The sequence below is a fragment of the Montipora foliosa genome, chromosome 7 (assembly GCF_036669935.1).
Source record: "Montipora foliosa isolate CH-2021 chromosome 7, ASM3666993v2, whole genome shotgun sequence".
In the NCBI taxonomy this organism is placed as follows: Eukaryota; Metazoa; Cnidaria; class Anthozoa; order Scleractinia; family Acroporidae; genus Montipora; species Montipora foliosa.
Genome location: NC_090875.1, coordinates 36908473 through 36923436, shown reverse-complemented (window position 1 = coordinate 36923436; position 14964 = coordinate 36908473). Strand labels below are relative to the sequence as shown.

At 39.4% G+C, this 14964-nt stretch overlaps 1 pseudogene; it reads right to left on the bottom strand.

Annotated features, from left to right (window-relative positions):
- The window catches only part of LOC138010200 (uncharacterized), a 60521-nt pseudogene extending 50034 nt beyond the window's left edge, over positions 1-10487 (bottom strand).
- Positions 10488-14964: the final 4477 nt, after the last annotated feature.

The window sequence follows — 14964 nt, the reverse complement described above, 5'->3', positions numbered from 1 at the left end:
ATCTACAATTTCATGACAAATTTGTACACTGTTAAAGCCCGACGGAACAAATACGACCATGCTAATTGAGTGTTTGATAAAGATAAAGTACACACTAGTTCTTTGTCCTAGATCATTAGGACTTTTTTCCACAAGAAAACACCGCATTTTATTTCTTGTGCATTTAATAGACACTTCTTTGACATTTTACCTTTGATGAAATAAACCTGATTGGCCCCCGGTCCACCTTCGCCATCGGACCCACAGGCTGCAGATCTGCCGTACTTGTCGAAGGTCTGGTCCGCTGTAGCACTTGCTGCGCACCATCCTCCATGTTGAACTGCAAACATCTTGTATCCTTTTCTCATTGCAGCCACGGCGCACTTTGCAATGGCGTTCTTTCGAGAACCATACGATCCATCCAGAATGGAATCTTTTCCTTCCAATGGTTGGATGGCTCGATTTAAGGTGTCGTTGAAGCAGCCGATGGTTTCAAAACCTGATGGAAGTTCAATCTTAATTTTTACTATATTGCTGTACGATTTTCCAAGACTCTGGCACAACATCACAATGGAAATATAAAAGAAAAGGATGCAAATAAAATTGCCCGTTCCTGAGTGTTCTTTGAATTTCTTTATTGTTATTCAACCTAGATCCGCTTACAAAAAGTAACCGATCTAAACAATTCACCAAGGAAAACGGAAACCGCAAAAAGGAAAACGTTCTGAAAATTGGACGAGTACCTATTAATTCGGAATTGTGCGAGAATATCAAGTGAATTTTTTTGCAATAAATGCTACCAAAAAGTGCTACACCAATTCTTAAGAAAAGAAGGATCTACATAAACGTCAGTTAAGCTACTAAAGACCTTTAATCCAGGTTTGAGTACTGTGTTTTGTAGAGTAATTTGTCATCATTTTTTGTTAAGTTTTGCCCCTGCTTGGTATTAAAAGTACAAAAATTCCTCTCGGTCACCTTTCTTTTGTTTATGCCCCTCTTATTGCAATTGGCGTTGCATTACTTGCCATACAAGAGTACAAGTTGAAGATTACAATTTTACTGCATATGTCCAATCAGAATGGAGTGATCTTCTGGAATGTATTCTTAATAAATGGGAAATAGCAAAGCAATCAAGTGTCTATTTAAATAGAACCGTTTATTAAATATAGAGTATTTCTTGACTGGAGCGGTGGAATTAAATCTTCTAAAATGCCATGCAACATGACCAGCTTTCGCAAAGGCAACATGTTTACGACAACAAAGTGCATTTTAGTAAAAAAAAAAAGGTCAAATAAACTGTACACAACAATTGAGATAATCGGAGCAGAACGCGAGTTTCCATTCTAATTCTTATCTACAATTTCATGACAAACTACTATACTGTTAAAGCCCGTCGGAACACATACGATCATGCAAATTCAATGTTTGATAAAGATGAAGTACACACTAGTCCTTCGTCCTAGTTCATTAGGTCTTTTTTCCACAAGAAAACACCGCATTTTATTTTTTGTGCATTTAATAGACACTTCTTTGACATTTTACCTTTGATGACATAAACCTGATTGGCCGCCGGTCCACCTTCGCCATCGGACCCACAGGCTGCAGATCTGCCGTACTTGTCGAAGGTCTGGTCCGCTGTAGCACTGGCTGCGCACCATCCTCCATGTTGAACTGCAAACCTCTTGTATCCTTTTCTCATTGCGGCCACGGCGCACTTTGCAATGACGTTCTTTCGAGCACCATACCATCCATCCAGAATGGAATCTTTTCCTTCCAATGGTTGGATGGCTCGATTGGAGGTGTCTTTGAAGCAGCCGATGGTTTCAAAACCTGATGGAAAGTCAATCGTAATATTTACTATATTGCTGTACGATTTTGCAAGACTATGGCACAACATGACAATGGAAATATAAAAGAAAAGGCCGCAAATAAAATTGCCCGTTCCTGAGTGTTATTTGAATTTCTTTACTGTTATTCAACCTAGATCCGCTTACAAAAAGTAATGATCTAAACAATCCACCAAGGAAAACGGAAACCGCAAAAAGGAAAACGTTCTAAAAATTGGACGAGTACCTATTTATTCGGAATTCTGCGAGAATATCAAGTGATTTTTTTTGCAATAAATGCTACCAAAAACTGTTAGACCAATTCTTAAGAAAAAAAGGACGTACATAAACGTCAGTTAAGCTATGAAAGACCTTTAATCCAGGTTTGAGTACTGTGTTTTGTAGAGTAATTTGTCATCATTTTTTGTTAAGTTTTGCCCCTGCTTGGTATTAAAAGTACAAAAATTCCTCTCGGTCACCTTTCTTTTGTTAATGCCCCTCTTATTGCAATTGGCGTTGCATTACTTGCCATACAAGAGTACAAGTTGAAGATTACAATTTTACTGCATATGTCCAATCAGAATGGAGTGATCTTTTCAAATGCATTCTTAATAAATGGGAAATAATAAAGCAATCAAGTGTCTATTTGAATAGAACCGTTTATTAAATATAGAGTATTTCTTGACTGGAGTGGTGGAATTAAATCTTCTAAAATGCAGGGCAACATGACCAGATTTCGCAAAAGCAACATGTTTACGACAATAAAGTGCATTTTAGTACGAAAAAAAAGTCAAATAAACTGTCCACAACAATTGAAATAATCGGAGCAGAACGCAAGTTGCCATTCTAGTTCTTATCTACAATTTCATGACAAATTTGTACACTGTTAAAGCCCGTCGGAACAAATACGCCCATGCAAATTCAGTGTTTGATAAAGATGAAGTACACTTTAGTCCTTCGTCCTAGTTCATTAAGCCTATTTTCCACAAGAAAACACCGCATTTTATCTTTTGTGCATTTAATAGACACTTCTTTGGCATTTTACCTTTGATGACATAAACCTGATTGGCCCCCGGTCCACCTTTGCCATCGGACCCACAGGCTGCAGATCTGCCGTACTTGTCGAAGGTCTGGTCCGCTGTAGCACTGGCTGCGCACCATCCTCCATCTTGAACTGCAAACATCTTGTATCCTTTTCTCATTGCAGCCACGGCGCACTTTGCAATGGCGTTCTTTCGAGCACCATACCATCCATCCAGAATGGAATCTTTTTCTTCCAATGGTTGGATGGCTCGATTGGAGGTGTCTTTGAAGCAGCCGATGGTTTTAAAACCTGATGGAAAGTCAATCTTAATATTTACTATATTGCTGTACGATTTTGCAAGACTATGGCACAACATAACAATGGAAATATAAAAGAAAAGGCCGCAAATAAAATTGCCCGTTCCTGAGTGTTATTTGAATTTCTTTACTGTTATTCAACCTAGATCCGCTTACAAAAAGTAACCGATCTAAACAATCCACCAAGGAAAACGGAAACCGCAAAAAGGAAAACGTTCTGAAAATTGGACGAGTACTTATTAATTCGGAATTGTGCGAGAATATCAAGTGAATTTTTTTTGCAATAAATGGAACCAAAAATTGCTAGACCAATTCTTAAGAAAAAAACGACTTCCAAAAGGGTCAGTTAAGCTATGAAAGACCTTTTATCCAGGTTTGAGTACTGTGTTTTGTAGAGTACAATGTGATGTTTTTTTGTTAAGGTTTGCCCTTGCTTTTTATTAAAAGTACAAAAATTCCTCTCGGTCACCTTTCTTTTGTTTATGCCCCTCTTATTGCAATTGGCGTTACATTACTTGCCATACAAGAGTACAAGTTGAAGATTACAATTTTACTGCATATGTCCAATCAGAATGGAGTGATCTTCTTGAATGTATTCTTAAAAAATGGGAAATAGCAAAGCAATCAAGTGTCTATTTGAATAGAACCGTTTATTAAATATAGAGTATTTCTTGACTGGAGCGGTGCAATTAAATCTTCTAAAATGCCATGCAACATGACCCGATTTCGCAAAAGCAACATGTTTACGACAATAAAGTGTATTTTACTAAAAAAAAAAAGTCAAATAAACTGTACACAACAATTGAAATAATCGGAGCAGAACGCGAGTTGCCATTCTAGATCTTATCTAAAATTTTATGACAAATTTGTACAGTGTTATAGCTCGTCGGAACAAATACGACCATGCAAATTTAGTGTTTGATAAAGATGAAGTACACACTAGTCCTTCGTCCTAGTTCTATTTTCGTCCTATTTTGCAAGACTATGGCACAACATAACAATGGAAATATAAAAGAAAAGGCCCCAAATAAAATTGCCCGTTCCTGAGTGTTATTTGAATTTCTTTATTGTTATTCAACCTAGATCCGCTTACAAAAAGTAACCGATCTAAACAATCCACCAAGGAAAACGGAAACCGCAAAAAGGAGAAGGTTCTGAAAATTGGACGAGTACCTATTAATTCGGAATTGTGCGAGAATATCAAGTGAATTTTTTTGCAATAAATGCTACCAAAAACTGCTAGACCAATTTTTAAGAAAAAAGGGACCTACATAAACGTCAGTTAAGCTATGAAAGACCTTTAATCCAGGTTTGAGTACTGTGTTTTGTAGAGTAATTTGTCATCATCTTTTGTTAAGTTTTGCCCCTGCTTGGTATTAAAAGTACAAAAATTCCTCTCGGTCACCTTTCTTTTGTTTATGCCCCTCTTATTGCAATTGGCGTTGCATTACTTGCCATACAAGAGTACAAGTTGAAGATTACAATTTTACTGCATATGTCCAATCAGAATGGAGTGATCTTCTTGAATGTATTCTTAATAAATGGGAAATAGCAAAGCAATCAAGTGTCTATTTGAATAGAACCGTTTATTAAATATAGAGTATTTCTTGACTGGAGCGGTGGAATTAAATCTTCTAAAATGCCATGCAACATGACCCGATTTCGCAAAAGCAACATGTTTACGACAATAAAGTGTATTTTACTAAAAAAAAAAGTCAAATAAACTGTACACAACAATTGAAATAATCGGAGCAGAACGCAAGTTGCCATTCTATTTCTCATCTACAATTTCATGACAAATTTGTACAGTGTTAAAGCCCGTCGGAACAAATACAACCATGCAAATTCAGTGTTTGATAAAGATGAAGTACACACTAGTCCTTTGTCCTAGTTCATTAGGTCTTTTTTCCAAGAGAAAACACCGCATTTTATTTTTTGTGCATTTAATAGACACCTCTTTGACATTTTACCTTTGATGACATAAACCTCATTAGCCCCCGGTCCACCGTCGCCATCGGACCCACAGGCTGCAGATCTGCCGTACTTGTCGAAGGTCTGGTCCGCTGTAGCACTGGCCGCGCACCATCCTCCATCTTGAACTGCAAACATCTTGTATCCTTTTCTCATTGCAGCCACGGCGCACTTTGCAATGGCGTTCTTTCGAGAACCATGCGATCCATCCAGAATGGAATCTTTTCCTTCCAATGGTTGGATGGCTCGATTCAAGGTGTCGTTGAAGCAGCCGATGGTTTCAAAACCTGATGGAAAGTCAATCTTAATTTTTACTATATTGCCGTACGATTTTGCAAGACTATGGCACAACATCACAATGGAAATATAAAAGAAAAGGCCGCAAATAAAATTGCCCGTTCCTGAGTGTTATTTGAATTTCTTTATTGTTATTCAACCTAGATCCGCTTACAAAGAGTAACCGATCTAAACAATCCACCAAGGAAAACGGAAACCGCAAAAAGGAAAACGTTCTGAAAATTGGACGAGTACCTATAAATTCGGAATTCTGCGAGAATATCAAGTGATTTTTTTTGCAATAAATGCTACCAAAAACTGCCAGACCAATTCTTAAGAAAAAAAGGACCTACATAAACGTCAGTTAAGCTATGAAAGACCTTTAATCCAGGTTTGAGTAGTGTGTTTTGTAGAGTAATTTGTCATCATTTTTTCTTAAGTTTTGCCCCTGCTTGGTAATAAAAGTACAAAAATTCCTCTTCGTCACCTTTCTTTTGTTAATGCCCCTCTTATTGCAATTGGCGTTGCATTACTTGCCATAGAAGAGTACAAGTTGAAGATTACAATTTTACTGCATATGTCCAATCAGAATGGAGTGATCTTCTCAAATGCATTCTTAATAAATGGGAAATAGTAAAGCAATCAAGTGTCTATTTGAATAGAACCGTTTATTAAATATAGAGTATTTCTTGACTGGAGTGGTGGAATTAAATCTTCTAAAATGCAGGGCAACATGACCAGATTTCGCAAAAGCAACATGTTTACGACAATAAAGTGCATTTTAGTACGAAAAAAAAGTCAAATAAACTGTACACAACAATTGAAATAATCGGAGCAGAACGCAAGTTGCCATTCTAGTTCTTATCTACAATTTCGTGACAAATTTGTACACTGTTAAAGCCCGTCGGAACAAATACGACCATGCAAATTCAGTGTTTGATAAAGATGAAGTACACTTTAGTCCTTCGTCCTAGTTCATTAGGCCTATTTTCCACAAGAAAACACCGCATTTTATCTTTTGTGCATTTAATAGACACTTCTTTGGCATTTTACCTTTGATGACATAAACCTGATTGGCCCCCGGTCCACCTTTGCCATCGGACCCACAGGCTGCAGATCTGCCGTACTTGTCGAAGGTCTGGTCCGCTGTAGCACTGGCTGCGCACCATCCTCCATCTTGAACTGCAAACATCTTGTATCCTTTTGTCATTGCAGCCACGGCGCACTTTGCAATGGCGTTCTTTCGAGCACCATACGATCCATCCAGAATGGAATCTTTTCCTTCCAATGGTTGGATGGCTCGATTGGAGGTGTCGTTGAAGCAGCCGATGGTTTCAAAACCTGATGGAAAGTCAATCTTAATATTTACTATATTGCTGTACGATTTTGCAAGACTATGGCACAACATCACAATGGAAATATAAAAGAAAAGGCCCAAATAAAATTGCCCGTTCCTGAGTGTTATTTGAATTTCTTTATTCTTATACAACCTAGATCCGCTTACAAAAAGTAAAGGATCTAAACAATCCACCAAGGAAAACGGAAACCGCAAAAAGGAAAACGTTCTGAAAATTGGACGAGTACCTATTAATTCGGAATTGTGCGAGAATATCAAGTGAATTTTTTTTGCAATAAATGCCACCAAAAATTGCTAGACCAATTCTTAAGAAAAAAATGACTTACAAAAACGTCAGTTAAGCTATGAAAGACCTTTAATCCAGGTTTGAGTACTGTGTTTTGTAGAGTAATTTGTCATCATTTTTTGTTAAGTTTTGCCCCTGCTTAGTATTAAAAGTACAAAAAATCCTCTTGGTCACCTTTCTTTTGTTTATGCCCCTCTTATTGCAATTGGCGTTGTATTACTTCCCATACAAGAGTACAAGTTGAAGATTACAATTTTACTGCATATGTCCAATCAGAATGGAGTGATCTTCTTGAATGTATTCTTAATAAATGGGAAATAGCAAAGCAATCAAGTGTCTATTTGAATAGAACCGTTTATTAAATATAGAGTATTTCTTGACTGGAGTGGTGGAATTAAATCTTCTAAAATGCCATGCAACATGACCAGATTTCGCAAAAGCAACATGTTTGCGACAATAAAGTGCATTTTAGTAAAAAAAAAAAGTCAAATAAACTATACACAACAATTGAAATAATCGGAGCAGAACGCAAGTTGCCATTCTAGTTCTTATCTACAATTTCATGACAATTTTGTACACTGTTAAAGCCCGTCGGAACAAATACGACCATGCAAATTCAGTGTTTGATAAAGATAAAGTACACACTAGTCCTTCGTCCTAGTTTAATAGGTCTTTTTTTCCACAAGAATACACCGCATTTAATTTTGTGTGCATTTAATAGACACTTCTTTGACATTTTACCTTTGATGACATAAACCTGATTAGCCCACGGTCCACCTTCGCCATCGGACCCACAGGCTGCAGATCTGCCGTACTTGTCGAAGGTCTGGTCCGCTGTAGCACTGGCTGCGCACCATCCTCCATCTTGAACTGCAAACATCTTGTATCCTTTTCTCATTGCAGCCACGGCGCACTTTGCAATGGCGTTCTTTCGAGCACCATACCATCCATCCAGAATGGAATCTTTTCCTTCCAATGGTTGGATGGCTCGATTGGAGGTGTCGTTGAAGCAGCCGATGGTTTCAAAACCTGATGGAAAGTCAATCTTAATATTTACTATATTGCTGTACGATTTTGCAAGACTATGGCACAACATCACAATGGAAATATAAAAGAAAAGGCCGCAAATAAAATTGCCCGTTCCTGAGTGTTATTTGAATTTCTTTATTCTTATACAACCTAGATCCGCTTACAAAAAGTAACCGATCTAAAGAATCCACCAAGGAAACGGAAACCGCAAGAAGGAAAACGTTCTGAAAATTGGACGAGTACCTATTAATTCGGAATTGTGCGAGAATATCAAGCGAATTTCTTTTTGCAACTGGACCCTCCGTGCGGGTACACTGGGTTGCCTGTGGTATGTGCACCGTTCGAAACAATTTTTTTCAAGGTCATTAAGAAGTCATACCAGAAGAGGCGCTGTGGCTCACAGGTCCTTACACGTTCGTACGACGAAACAGATCTGTCCTTGCATAATATGTAGCTCTAACAATGCACGATATTGTTTTGGTATTGTCTATCATTGTAGTGCCATGGTAGAAGTCTTGGGTAAATAGTCTGAGAAGACGTGTGGTTACTAGCAAAGTACTGAACCCAGAAAGATTGAAGAAAATAAATGGGAAGTGAGAAACATTGGCTTCTGGGCTGACATGTTGATAAACCTCTTTTCACCACAAGTTTAAGCGTGCCCGCTGAGCATCTGACAGCTTTGTATAATGCCGCAGTTCACTGAAGTTAAGAGTGAGTCCACGAGCACCAGGCAAGGCTGCTACATGCCATCTCACCGATTTCCATGAAACTTTGCCAGTTTAAAGGGCCTTCTTCAAACCTGAAAAAGACAAACTGGTTTGTGTTTTGGATCTTTCAGTGGGCAGATAGGCCACCCCCGTGAATTTAGCAGACTTTTACCATGTAAATTGCTTCAAATTGTGCAAAATATATGAAGCTCTCAGTACAACTGTATTTGACCTATTGATTTGAGGGTGTTCACACATATTGATACATCCTTAGTGAACGCAATGAACAAGTGTCAGTCAGTTTGACTGACGGCTTGTCAATCAACCCAGAAAAATAAGTGAGTGCATTGTGAGACATTTTGAAAAATTCAAATATTTGGGGATTTTGAAGTCAAATATCTCCCGTTGCCAGAGAGCCTCAACAGTAATTTTTATATCCCTTTGTAGTCCATTATTTTGTCTCTTAACAACATCAAAAATATTTTTGGGCACTCCCGTTTTTTCGGTTCAGATGCCACTTATAAACAGCACATAAAACGCGTTTCTTTCAACTTCACTTGACACACAATTCTGGCAATTCGCGGCCACTCTGGCAGACAAACCGAAATGTTCCAGCTTCTTATACGAGAAATTTATCACGGACGGTAAGAAATAATGAAAACTTCTGATATTTTGAGAAGACATCGAAGATTCACATTAAAAAGAGATGCATGTCACCAAAATATCGATGGCAAAATCGCGATGTTTCTGTTTTGAGGTTGCTATTTTAGAAATTTGCTTCTCAAAATCAGCTAATTGCTATTGTACGGCATGAAACATTCATAATTGTTTCATTTAACTGTTTATTTTCATAACTGGGTTTTCACAGTTTCCCAGCTGGGGGATTTCAAGGTCACCTGTGAAATGCTTGTTGACAAGCAAATTCCAGTGTACAATACAGAAAATAAAAGGAAGAGAAAATCTGCCAACTAGCATATACAGGGATGCCAGATGATCTAATAAATTCGTAATTTAAGCTTTGCTTCCGGGAAAGAAGATTATGAGCGATAGGGTTGTTGTCGCTTAACATCATTGAACATTTCATAACATTCCATGTGACGCTTAGGAAATGTAGTGTGACTTGCATTTTATACATTCACAGATTGCTGATGCATTTCACTAGGGAAATGTATTAAAGTGATCCAGAGCTCTATGCATGTATTTTTATGCTATAACCACTTAAAACTGTTGGACAACATAAAATAACTGCAGCAAAAGGAAAGAAAAGCATGGGTGGACACAAATGGACAAGACTGAAATGATTGTTCTCATTCAAACTTACAGTGCGGGCCCTCTGCAAGTGGCCACTTTTGTTTAGCGAGTCGGCTAAAGTAGCGAGCAATCTGCTGCTCTATCAACCAGTTGGTGTTGGCAAACATTTTCTGGCCAGTGTCATCTCTTAAAGACGTCATACTAGAAGCGTTTGCCCTCTTGCCGGTTTCCAGTCCTGTCCGAAACATGTCTACCAAATAGCTCTTTGCTTTCTCTGAAAAGGCAACTGATTTCCATGGTCTCCTCAGGGCCCATCCGAGTTCCAACTGTCCAGCCGGGGACTGGTCATCAGAATCTTTTGCTGATGTCTGACCAGGAACGTAGCCACCACCTACGGAATGACACGCCTCTGTCCATTTCCCCTTGATCTCGTCGTACGCAGACTCTTTGGCAAGCTTTAGCATGTGCTTACCGACATCCAGGTGCCTTTGGAGAGCGGCGAATGACTGGAACGTCTTTACACATCCTTCCTCTGAACAGGAAAACTTCGCGCTTTCTTCATCTGTCTGTGACAGGTGAGGTTGTTCTTGTGATGGCCCAGGCTCAGAGATGGCTCTTGATGACTTGACGTTGCTAATATGTACCTGCTTCTATGATCGGTCTCTTGAGGGGTTTCACTATGATGAGCTCAGTGGGACATCCTGGCCAAACCTGTTCCAAACCTGGCCAGCTGGGCCTTGCTATAAAATTTTCCCAGACCGACATCATAGGCACGCCACACCCTCATGCCTCCATTCTCTTGAGAGAAGTTGTGCAATCCCTACACTCCTGTCATGGTATGCTTTGTCATTGTCTGCGCAGATGGTTGTGCTCGACACACTGCCGCATAACAGCCCTTAATTCCTCCTTATGACTCAATAGCAGCTTTCATGTCGCTGGCTGTCTTTACATCATTACCTTTATTTAGGAAGCGGCGCATGTGGCTTTTGCGTGCTGCGATCCGGTGATCACAGATGTCTTTCCCTGCTTGTGGTTGTCATAGCATGCGATTTTGACTCCAGTACGATCAGCACTGCCGGGGAGTGACAGCAGAAGATAGCCGCAGTGGTAGAATCCGGCGTTGTCGGACCTCAGTACGCCTGGCTGAGATCTGGTTTTAGAGCTTTCAGCGTTGCTAAAGTGTTTTCTATTATGGATGCTACCGCAAACCAGTTCTGGATGCACTCGTCGAAAAGATGGATGTAGGTTCGCGTCTGAAAATGAGTGGTTGATTTTAAACAAATGAAGTCGTCATTGGATAATCTCTGTGACATTTTTAGTTTGCTTTGGTGTCGGTTAGATGTCTAAAACTGTGCGCCTTATTATAGTGCTGCCATGAATTTAGCTTTAAGTTTTAAATTTCAGTTTTATTTTATGGGATAAGATGAAATCTAGTACCTCGATATTCTCGTTATCTGCTTTCAAAATAGCAACAGTAATGTGCCATGGCTTTCGTTTTTTACAGAACCAATCGCGCTGCGTCTCTCTATAGCCTGTTGGCAGGAACTTTATGGCCCAGTCCATGTCTAATAAAGTCTCCGTTTGCGAAAGGACATCTACAACAGTGGTCTTCACAGCATCTTGGTGCACGGATGTACAATGTGGGATTTCCACTCTTCAAGTCTTGGAGCTTGGAGATCGTGCTCAAGTTCCTCCAGTTTTTCATTGTCGCTAAGAAAAGGAAAGATAACAAGACTGTCAGCCTATTAAGATTAATGTTCAGAGTGATGGACATCCTATGGTTTAATGCATAGGGTCACGAATTGGTTTCAGCAACTAAGTGCCTTCAGTGTCAGGGTTTCTCTCATGTACTCTTCATACACAAATAAAATTAGATAATGCAACTTGAATGTCCAAGATGGCATCTCTCAAGTCACTGCATCGGTCACAACTGATGTTGTGCTGATGGGAACAGGTTCCACGGTACTCGGCTTCATCACAGCTTAGCGCGTACACACTGTAATGATCGGCACAGGGTGTTTCATTCGAGATGTGCAGCTTGAAGTCAGTGGACAGATAGCGTCTACCATCTCGGAGACGTGAGACAATTCCTCTTGCTTCTTCGTCTTGAAGGCCTGCACTAATATGATACCATAATTCTGGCGTATCTTAAAAACCCAGAATTATAAATTCAATTGAGTAAACACATGATCAATCTTCTGTGGTCTTTATTACCTGACTTAAAAAATCATCTTGAAATCGCACATGCAAACGCGGTAGCACCAGTTCCTCTTCGGCTGTCTCAGGCATCTGTTCTGTTCCCTGCTCTCCAGATGGTCCTGGAGTCTGATACAAGGCCTGTTCCCCACTAGGAACTGGAGTTTCAGAGGGCACTAACGATCCTGTTCCCAAGGTGGTAACATCAGAGTCCAGTTTCTCTTTTTCCAGTTCCTTAGTTTCTGCATATACCTAGCAATTGGAGCTCGTGTCCGCTTTCCAGAATTATTTTTAATGCAGTCATTGCAGTGGATGCACCTACCGCCCCAGGCTGTTAAAAGTGTTGCAAACTTAGTTTCTTAATATCTGTAGATAGCAAAGCTTTATCTAAAATACCTGCACCAACTGGGACAACATTGTTCCACTTTGCTTTGATTTCTTTTGCCATCTTGGGATTTGTCCCCCTCTCAACCTTTCGCCTCTGATTTCCATGTAGGGGATGCTGGCACTTCGTTGTAGGTCTGAATCTTACTCCAAGTTCTGCTCGATGTTTGGTGCATATTGTGAAATTGCGGCCATTGGAATCATCAAATGAACCAATGCGAGCCAGAATATGCTCCTTCTCAGATGCAACGCTCGTTTGTGATACTTTGACGTCACTCAGATGTTCTTTTATGAACTCAGGGGTACAAGTTGCTGCCGGCCTGGCCAGCGCGAAGAAATATCACATATGTTTCCACAGAGGCTGGTAAATGAACGCAATAACTGAGCCATCGCAAATCTCACAATTTGAATGCGTACTTGAAATGACGGATTCCACAGTATGTGGCCGTAAATGATAACTTACGTGGATGAAATGCGATCAATGCAGTTGCCGAAGTGAAGGAGTGAAAACTTTTGGCGGAAGTGTGAATTCTTTGATAGGCGGTTATGTTTAAAGTGATTTTAATTTCAGGGTCGAAGGAGTGGGTCGCACTAAGGAAATTTTGACCAAATTTGTGTTTGTGTAACATTAAAATCTGACATCACACGACATTTCCTTATGCGACCGATGTTTCACAAATTTCTAAAATTTCGGAAATTTCGCAGAAACTTCAAAGACACCGAAGTGTATGGGTGGAGCAGGCAGATTTTGAAAAAAATCGAAAAAAAACAAAAGACACCGCTTCCGGAGCTGTCAATGCCAGTCATTGGACCCAGATATGACCTGCAGTTAAATGGCAATGTTATTGTACACTGGAATTTGCTTGTCATGAGGCACTTGACATGTGACCCTAAAATCCCCCCAGCTGAGAAACTGTGAAAACCCAGTTACGAAAATAAACAGTTAAATGAAACAATTATGAATGTTTCATGCCGTACAACAGCAATTAGCTGATTTTTGAGAAGCAAAACAGAAACATCGCGATTTTGCCGTCAATAGTTTGGTGACACGCATCTCTTTTAAACGTGAATCTTTGATGTCTTCTCAAAATATCAAAAGTTTTTATTATTTCTTACCATCCGTGATAAATTTCTTGTATAAGAAGCTCGAACATTTCGGTTTGTCTGCCAGAGTGGCCGTCAATTGCCAGAATTGTGTGTCAATTGAAGTTGAAAGAAACGCGTTTTATGTGCTGTTTATAAGTGGCATCTAAACCGAAAAAAAGGGAGTGCCCAAAAATATTTTTGATGTTGTTAAGAGACGAAATAATGGACTACAAAGGGACATAAAAATTACTGTTGAGGCTCTCTGGCAACGGAAGATATTTGAAATCATCAAATATTTGAATTTTTCAAAATGTCTCACAACGCACTCACTTATTTTTCTGGGTTGATTGACAAGCCATCAATCAAACTGACTGACACTTGTTCCTTGCGTTCACTAAGGATGTATCAATATGGGTGAACACCCTCAAATCAATAGGTCAAATACAGTTGTACTGAGAGCTTCATATATTTTGCACAATTTGAAGCAATTTCCATGGTAAAAGTCTGATAAATCCACGGGGTGGCCTATCTCCCCCCTGAAAGATCCAAAACAGAAACCAGTTTGTATTTTTCAGATTTGGGGTAGACCCTTTAAACTGGCAAAGTTTCATAGAAATCGGTGAAATGGCATGTAGCAGCCCTGCCTGGTGCTCTCGTGGATTCACTCTTAATCCCTGTTCGGCGGAGTTAGTGTTTGGATGGGAGACCAAAACAATATACTCCTCATAAAACAGAAGCATCGGACCGAAAATACTATTAACGCTAACAAATGCGAACTCAGCAAGGTACAGATCTTGTTAGCTTGCTTTATGCAAAAACAAATATTGATGCAAAAGTAAATAACTATTGATACACATTTTTTAGAAAGAGCAGAAGAAAGTCTCCAGGACGGTCGATCGAGAATAACATATTTACGACATGAAAACAACATTAATTTTGAACCGTGAATATAGAATATAAAAAGTTACGATCAGCGACAAACATTTTGGGAGATTTCTGCTACGTTCAAATAAATCGCCAAATCGAAAGTGACATGGCCGGAATTCAGCGGGCGCCGTGATTAAGTTACCGCGGCATGTTTACTCGCCAAACAGTGAAGCATCTGTGTCAAATGATGGCAAGATACTGGGTTTTTGTAAGTTTCTTTTTCTGTCAAGTGTTATAAAGTTTGACAACGAAATGAGCGAAGTCAAAGCAAAGATCACAATCCCCCAACTCTTGTTTATTCAAAGTCAAAATTTACTCTCCAAGACGCGTTCGACGTTATTCATCACC